We start from the raw sequence: 8,305 nt of genomic DNA on the forward strand, positions 1-8,305 counted from the left end.
CTCCTGCCCTCAATCTTTCCCAGCATCAGGCTCTTTTCCCTTTCCATGGAGTCTTCTCCCTGTACACATGTACCTCCCAGACTAAGTTAGAAGCCACCTGCTTTGAACTTCCAGAACTTGTTAAGAGTGTGGGCTTGAGAGTCAACACCTGTGTTGAATATCACAGCTGTACCCTCCCAGTTCTGTGATCTTAAATAGTCACCGATCTTTTCAGGGCCTGATTATCCTTATTGTTTAGAATGGAAATAAAACTATATAAAGATATTTCAAAACACCTAACTGAAAGTGAGTCAGTTCTTTATATCAGGTGGCCCAAGTATTGGAGCTTCAGCTTCAGCATCAGTCTATCCAATGAATATGCAGGGTTGATTTCCTTTAGGATTGACTGGTTTGATCTCCGCTATCCAATGGACTCTCAAAAGTATCCTCCAGCACCACAGTTCAAAAGTATCAATTCTTCGATGCTCAGTCTTTCTTTATGGCCAACTCTCACATCCATACTGACTACTGGCAAAACCATAGTTTGAGTATACGGAACTTTTCGGCAAAGTGATATCTTTGCTTTTAAATATGCTGTCTAGGTTCATCATAGCTTTTCTTCCAAGATGATCTGGTTTACTATTGTCTAATATCAATAACCTCAGATATGCAGATGACACCACCCTTATGGCAGAAAGTGAAGAGGAACTAAAAAGCCTCTTGATGAAGGTGAAAGAGGAGAGTGAAAAAGTTGGCTTAAAGCTCAACATTCAGAAAATGAAGACCATGGCATCTGGTTCCCATCGCTTCATGGGAAATAGATGGGGAAACAGTGGAACAGTGTCAGACTTTATTTTTGGGGGCTCCCAAATCACTGCAGATGGTTACTGCAGCCATGAAATTAAAAGACGCTACTCCTTGGAAGGAAAGTTATGACCTACCTAGATAGCATATTGAAAAGCAGAGCCATTACTTTGCCAACAAAGGTCCGTGTAGTCAAGGCTATGGTTTTTCCAGTGGTCATGTATGGATGTGAAATTTGGACTGTGAAGAAGGCTGAGCGCCGAAGAAATTGATGCTTTTGAACTGTGGTGTTGGAGAAGACTCTTGAGAGTCCCTGGACTGCAAGGAGATCCAACCAGTCCATTCTGAAGGAGATCAGCCCTGGGATTTCTTTGGAAGGATGATGCTAAAGCTGAAACTCCAGTACTTTGGCCATCTCATACGAAGAGTTGACTCATTGGAAAAGACTCTGATGCTGGGAGGGATTGGGGCAGGAGAGAAGGGGATGACAGAGGATGAGATGGCTAGATGGCATCACTGACTCGATGGACGTGAGTCTGAGTGAACTCCAGGAGTTGGTGATGGACAGGGAGGCCTGGCGTGCTGCGATTCATGGGGTTGCAAAAATCGGACACGACTGAGCACCTGAACTGAACTGAACTGAATATAGCTCTTGCTGCTATGTGGAGGGCATGAGTGAAAGGAGAGAAACAACTTCAGGGTGACCTAAACTAAGCTGGTGCCTGATGTCCCTTTCCATTTAGACAGAAACCTGAGAGCAACATACAAATAATTTGCTCAGATAAACACAGACTCAAGGCCACTGTTTTCTGGAAACCTTCCCAAAGCTATGATTCCATAGATTGCTAGCTCTGTGACCAGTGGCTCAGTGTTGGAATATGTATGCCATGTCCAGCCCTACGGACAAGGCCCCTTGATCAGTAAGGCCCCCTTGATCAGTTAATGGGAAAGATGGTTACTAACAAGAACACAATACAGTGATAAAGAGATTTTAAGATGTGATAGCAGCATTCAGTCATCGAAATTTTAAAGAGCCCACTAATCCCCAGCACTGGGTCTTTTATGCTTTCTAGTTGGTAGGGTGCTAGGTGCTAGGGAGGAGAAGAAAGAGAGAATGGGAGAGAGAGAACTCAGCTCACACGGGAGCTTATACATTAGAGGAGGAGATCAAGACATGAACACAAACAGAAATCACACAAAATATATTGAGGTTAAGTATCCAAAGGAGATAGAAATACAATAAATAATTGTCATTTATTTAAACCACTCAATGTATGTGAAGCACGTGTAAGTTTTACATTACATTCTCCTGTAAGAGTCATAAGTCTATGGAATAGGTTAATATGATCACCAATGATGCTATAATAGCAGCTAACATTTAATTAAGTGCTTTATATCAGCCAGGCATTGGGTTAGATGTTTTGAAATATCTTATACAGTTTTATTTCCATTCTACCGATGAGGATAAATCAGGCCCTGAAAGGATAGGTGACTTATATAAGATCACAGAACTGGGAAGGTTACAGCTGTGATATTTCAAACAAGGTTTGACTCTCAAGCCCACCACTCTTAACATGTTCTGGAAGTTCAGAGCAGGTTGGCTTCTAACTTAGTCTGGGAGGTACATGTGTATAGGGAGGAAGACTCCATGGAAGAGAGAAAGTGTGAAGATGAGAAGGAAGAAACTATACAGGGCCTGGCAACTGGCCTCACTTGCAGAAAGCTGGCGGTATGTGATGGGGAGAACCTGTCTATCACTCCAGGACTTGTCTTGGGGTACCTTGGTTCTTGGTTTCTCCTAAGGCCCCAGAGAGTTCAAACATCTTTAACTACCCTTCAAAGAAGGATAAGGTTTAGATTTGCAAACTCAAAACATGATGAGCAAGGAGTTGGCAGACCCTTCTTTAGTTTATGTCTTCGGTAGAAGCAGCCTTTGACATTCATAACATTGAAAACAAGATCCCAGACGACAGGAAATCCAGGGGAGGCAAAACCCAGCAACCAACACCACATCTCAAGCCAGCAAAGAAAGTTCATCATGCATCACTGCTTACACAACAGCAAAAATTCGCCAGTGATGTAAAGCTCCATCAATATGGGATTGATGAGTTAAGTTAGGATGCATCTGCAGAAAAGAACACTGTGTTGTTCAAAAGGATGAAGTGAAACTATATATTCTGACAAAGAAAGACATTTCCAAAAGCTTATAAGGTAAAAAAGTAGGTCACACAACATTCTCTGTAGCATGATTCGATTTATATCACAGATCTGTGTTTATGAATACACAAAACCACGAACCACAGTTATCCAGAAGTTGGTCATCACAAAGAATTACAGAAGGACTTTCTAATTCATATACTTTTGAATGCTGCTGACCTTTACATGCTTATATTACTTTTATCATTGGAAAAAGTACAATAGTTTCCATTTTACAAAACAAAAGAAACCTTCTTGGATCACCTTCCATCCATCCTGACTTTTGTAACTACAACATATCTTAGGTTCAGCAGTGCATCTGAAATTATATCCTACAACTTTCCCACAAATGACTTAAGACAAGACAGCGATATATTAACCAGGTTATAACACAGGTGAAATAGACTGGCAATTGATCAAAAATTTACACAAAACATAGGTAGCAAGCAGGAGAAAAGTCACCAGAGAAAGGCCACAGGGCTTTTCCACTTTTACTAGTAACTTAGATCAGTGATCCCCAACCTTTTTGGCACCAGGGACTGATTTCCCAGAAGACCATTCTTCCATGGACTAGGGAGTTGGGGGCGGAATAGTTTCAGGATGAAGCACGCACATAACATTTATTGTGCACTTTATTTCTAATGTAATGGTGCTGCTGATCTGACAGGAGGCACCAGTCTGTGGCCCGGAGGCTGGGGATCCCGGACTTAGATGACACAGAAAACGTACTTACCACGTCTGAAGATGACCCAAAACTGGCGGGGATATCAAATTTGTTGAAGAACAGAACTGAGATTCAAAATGAGCTCAGAATGGCTGGAGTACAGGGCTAAAATTAAAAGAAGTAATAAGGTGAAAATTATAAGATAAAGAAAAATATTCTCAAAAATTTAAAAGTCTATTTTGTGAGGCCAGAATAAGGGAAGCATGGCTTGGCAGCAGGTCACATAAAAACAGGCAATTCAGAAAAGATCTAGCAGTTCAAGTTGACCCATAGCATAATGTAACTAAATTATGTAGCTGCTAAAATGGAGCACATTTTAGGTTGTATTAATTAAGTATGGTTTCTAGACCCCAGAATATAATTGTCACACTTCAGTCTCTGCTGTTCTCTCCCAGAGTCTCCTGTTCCAATCTATGCCCCACATTGCAAGAGGATCATTAACAAAGGGAAACATCTCCAGAGGATGGTCACGAACTTGACAAAGGAGCTGGAAACCATCCCATAACAAGAGTGGCTCTTGAAGGGACCAGAGACACAGGGTCTAAAAAAGAGAAACATCCCATATAGGATACCCGCATGCTTCCAATCTCGGAAGCATTCCCATATACGTACTTAACTGGGTTGCTCAGGTGACAGAACTAGGACTACTGCCACCTAGTGGTAGCAAGGAGGCAGATTTTTCAGTAAACCTGTCAAAAAAGGCTTTCTGACCTTGAGAGGGTCCTGCAGGACGTGAGTAGCCTGGTAAGACTGTTATTTTAAGACAAGGATGGATGAACAGATACCCAGTGGCAGAATCACAGTAACCAGGGCCCTTTCAGCTTTAAAAGATTACATCTTTCTCCTATGAGATCGCCATGTCCTCCCTGGATCAATGAGCCTCTCTCTGTGGTCTACAGAGTGGTAAGGACAGCTGGACAGGAACTACTGAGGCTGTCCCCTCTTGCTTATTGTTACCCAAGACCTGGGTGGGCAAAACTCACTGCTTATCTTATATTTCATTTGACTTATTTAGTTTTGTTTCCTATCCTCATCTAATGGGCTATAAGTATAAGCAGGGGTCCTGTATGTCCTGTTTTTGGCTAACTCTCAACCTCTGGAGTGTCAGTAGCAGATGGTAGGTGCTCAGTAAATATTTAACGAAATGAGTGCTGCTGCTGCTGCTGCTGCTACTAAGTCGCTTCAGTCGTGTCCGACTCTGTGTGACCCCATAGACGGCAGCCCACCAGGCTCCCCGTCCCTGGGATTCTCCAGGTAAGAACACTGGAGTGGGTTGCCATTTCCTCCTCCAATGCATGAAAGTGAAAAGTGAAAGTGAAGTCGCTCAGTCGTGTCCAACTCTAACGACCCCATGGACTGCAGCCTACCAGGCTCCTCCGTCCATGGGATTGTCCAGGCAAGAGTACTGGAGTGGGGTGCCATTGCCTTCTCTGAACGAAATGACTAGTGCATCCCAAATTGACATCATTTTCAGAAGTTTTAATTTTCTCAATAAAAGACATTTCAGATTTAAGAACCAGATCTCACAATAATAACAAGCAGTTGTATCTTAGTAGTAGGATTCCAGGTGATTTTGTTTGTTCTCCATTTCCCCAATTTTTTTTATGCAATCATATTGCATTACCTAGCCATCGTCATTGTAATAGCTAACATCTACTGAGTGCTTTCCTTGTGCCAGGCATGGGGATAAGCACTTGACTTGGATTAATTCATTTAAGCTCACAATAGCCTTTTCAGTTGGCACTAGTATTACTCCCATTTTAAAGACAGGAAACTGAGAAACAGGGAGGTGATATGACTTGCCCAAGGTGATGCAACTAATATCAGGCAGAATTCAAAGGCCATGTTATTACCCCCTGACATCAATGTAAGATGAAAAATGATTACGATGAGAATGACAACTAACATTTCTTTAGTCCTAATCATGTATAATATGTGTTAGTCACTCAGTCATGTCTGAGTCTTTGTGACCCCATGGACTATAGCTCTCCAGGCTCCTCTGTCCATGGGATTCTCCAGGCAAGAATAATGGAGTGGCTTGCCATTCCCTTCTCCAGGGGATCTTCTTACCCCAGGGATTGAACCCGGGTCTCTCACACTGCAGGCAGATTCTTTACCATTTATTTGTATAAGGTTCTGTGCTGTTTCCAAAACATGACCTCCTTCAATGCTCAGAACAGTCCCTTAAAGTGGGAACTATTATTATGACCATTGTACAGTATCAGCCCCTTCTGTAACGTAATCAACCATGTCCACTGCCCCACCTGGACTCTATTTTGATTTCATGAGAATCATACTTTTCTTGATTGTCTCTTCTGCATTCCAGCCAAGTGAAGAAGTGATTATCTGCCAGTCACTACTTGAACCCTCCACTCTATGGAGATTAGGTCTCCAACATAGATAACTGTGCTGTTGTCCCTTTCTAGAATGTCCTTCTTTCCTCTTTCACCACAATCCTACTAATTTTTTTTTCCAAACACAGCTCAAATGCAACTCCCTCCAGGAATCCTTCAGTGATCAGCCCTTTCCACCACAATCTCTCTTATTATACAGCCTGTACATTTCATTCAGCCTGGTCATCTCTGGCTTGGTAGTGCTGGCTCTCCTTCAACTCACATATGTCCCTTTTTCTCAGTTAGACTAGAGCTCACAGAGGCAGCTAGGTCTTGAGTTTCTTGGCATGCCCTGAATAAATGGTCTCTTAGCTTCCCCTTAGTAGGTGCTCAGTAATTATTTTGCTGATTTCATAATGATAATCTCACCTCACAGCTGTAAAACATTGTCTTTTCCAATAGGTCTCATACATATTGTCTCACTTTTGCTTCAAAGGAGACAGACAAGATTTTACTTTTCTCATTGTCACAGTAAAGTAAGTTGAAGGCCAGGGAGGCTAAGTAAGCTGTCTCAGGTCACACATCTCAGAATTCAGCCCAGCCCTCTGGACTCGAAGCCCCAGATTCTTTATCCTAGAACACACTGATTCTACTGGAAGGTACCGCTGGCTGGGAGTAATGCTAATAACATTCCTATAAAGACCTTATCTTGATCCTATCACTGGAGCGAAAGCAATAAAGAGTGACAAGAGGCCATATCCACGGTTGAGATTGGGAAGGCAGGTAAATTCACACACTCTGTGCCGAGAAGTGCCTGGTGCTTATCAGATGGGCGGTGATGACTGTGTTATATCCCCTGTGAGGAGGACACTTGGGACTGAACAAAACGTTGTCCTCCACAAAGGCCAGCGTGGCTCAATCCTCAGCAGAAGTGGGGCAGTCCAGCAGGCACGGGGTGAATGAGAGAGAGCACTAAGAAGCAAGAAAGGTGGGTTCAAGATCCCGCTCTGATCCTATCTAGCTGTGTGACCACAGGGAAGGTGACCAGCCTCTCTGAGGCTGTACTTCCTTCCTCACTAGTCGATGTCCCATGACAAAGCCTCTCATAGACCCTGTGTTCCACGAACTGGTGATCCGCAAACCAAATTTGGGCCAGGAACATATTTTCTTGGGCCCAAATACTGTTTAAAATTGTTTTGATCTGGTAAGCAACACTTAAAAATCAGAAGATTTTATAGAAATATTCAGTTTCCAAGCTTTCTAGAAAAAAATAGGAAGACCTGGCAACATTAAAAAAGTGGAAGACTTTACATAAAATTTGATTTCCAGTCTTTCTAGAAAACAATATCTGGATATACGTGATTATTTTTGTACATTGTTTATTCTTTACAATATAACATGATAGGTTTTGATAAGTAGCACAGAGAAAATATAAAGCAGATAGGGAGTTCTGAAGTAGTAGGGCAGGGGAATCCAGCAAGGCCTGCAGTTAACAGAAGCTGCTCTGAGAAAGCCTCACTGCCAAAGGAAGCTATTCCCAGGACCACAATGGGCTGGAGTCCAGGTGTTTAGGCTCCCTTTAGATGGCGCATGTAGGGAAAGATTTAGGAGTGCTAATGCCCTTTACATACCAAGTAGGGAGTAAGAAGACACTGACCTTGGCTGATGTGAATTGAAACACAATTTTAAGCTTATTTTTTGATTTCACAAAGGCAACAAAAGAGTTTCAAGTGGTAAAATAAGTATCAAAGTCTGAGAGAAGGAGACAAGCAAATTGTATTTACAAAGCATTCCCTAATCAAGAGCAACTAAACACTGTCATTCACCCAGATGCATTTTCTGTCTAATGGGGGTCAAAGCAATTAGCCTGATACCGGTAGCAATATCCTGCCTTGCCCTTACATCTCAGGCCAGGGCCATTACAAGGTATCAGAACTCATTCTAATCAGAAAACAACCAACTCTGTCAACCCAAGCACAGCATGGCAGAGACGTGAAGAGGAGAAATGGATCCTACTCCATTCTCTTGTTGGCCATTTATTGTCTGGGCTGGGACCTGACAGGTGATTTCTCTGGATACCAGTGTTTCTAAATGGAACATAGCACCCATTAGTACACTCCAACATTTTGGGTCATGATCTACAGTAAGAAATATGTTTGTCATTCATATAGCACACATTACTAAATATATATATATATATATATATATATATATGTAGATAGACAATAAACATATCATGAAGCAATCCTTACCCTTATTGTGTGTATTG

At 42.2% G+C, this 8,305-nt stretch overlaps 1 long non-coding RNA gene across 1 annotated transcript in view; it reads right to left on the reverse strand.

The window, feature by feature from the left end:
* LOC113888481 overlaps positions 1–3,977 on the reverse strand; it is a 100,249-nt gene extending 96,272 nt beyond the window's left edge. The window contains exon 1 of the long non-coding RNA XR_003509989.1: positions 3,713–3,977. This is a non-coding gene — a long non-coding RNA (uncharacterized LOC113888481). The remainder of the gene's footprint in view (positions 1–3,712) is intronic.
* Positions 3,978–8,305: the final 4,328 nt, after the last annotated feature.

This window comes from Bos indicus x Bos taurus, unplaced genomic scaffold (assembly GCF_003369695.1).
Source record: "Bos indicus x Bos taurus breed Angus x Brahman F1 hybrid unplaced genomic scaffold, Bos_hybrid_MaternalHap_v2.0 SuperScaffold_100218, whole genome shotgun sequence".
In the NCBI taxonomy this organism is placed as follows: Eukaryota; Metazoa; Chordata; class Mammalia; order Artiodactyla; family Bovidae; genus Bos; species Bos indicus x Bos taurus.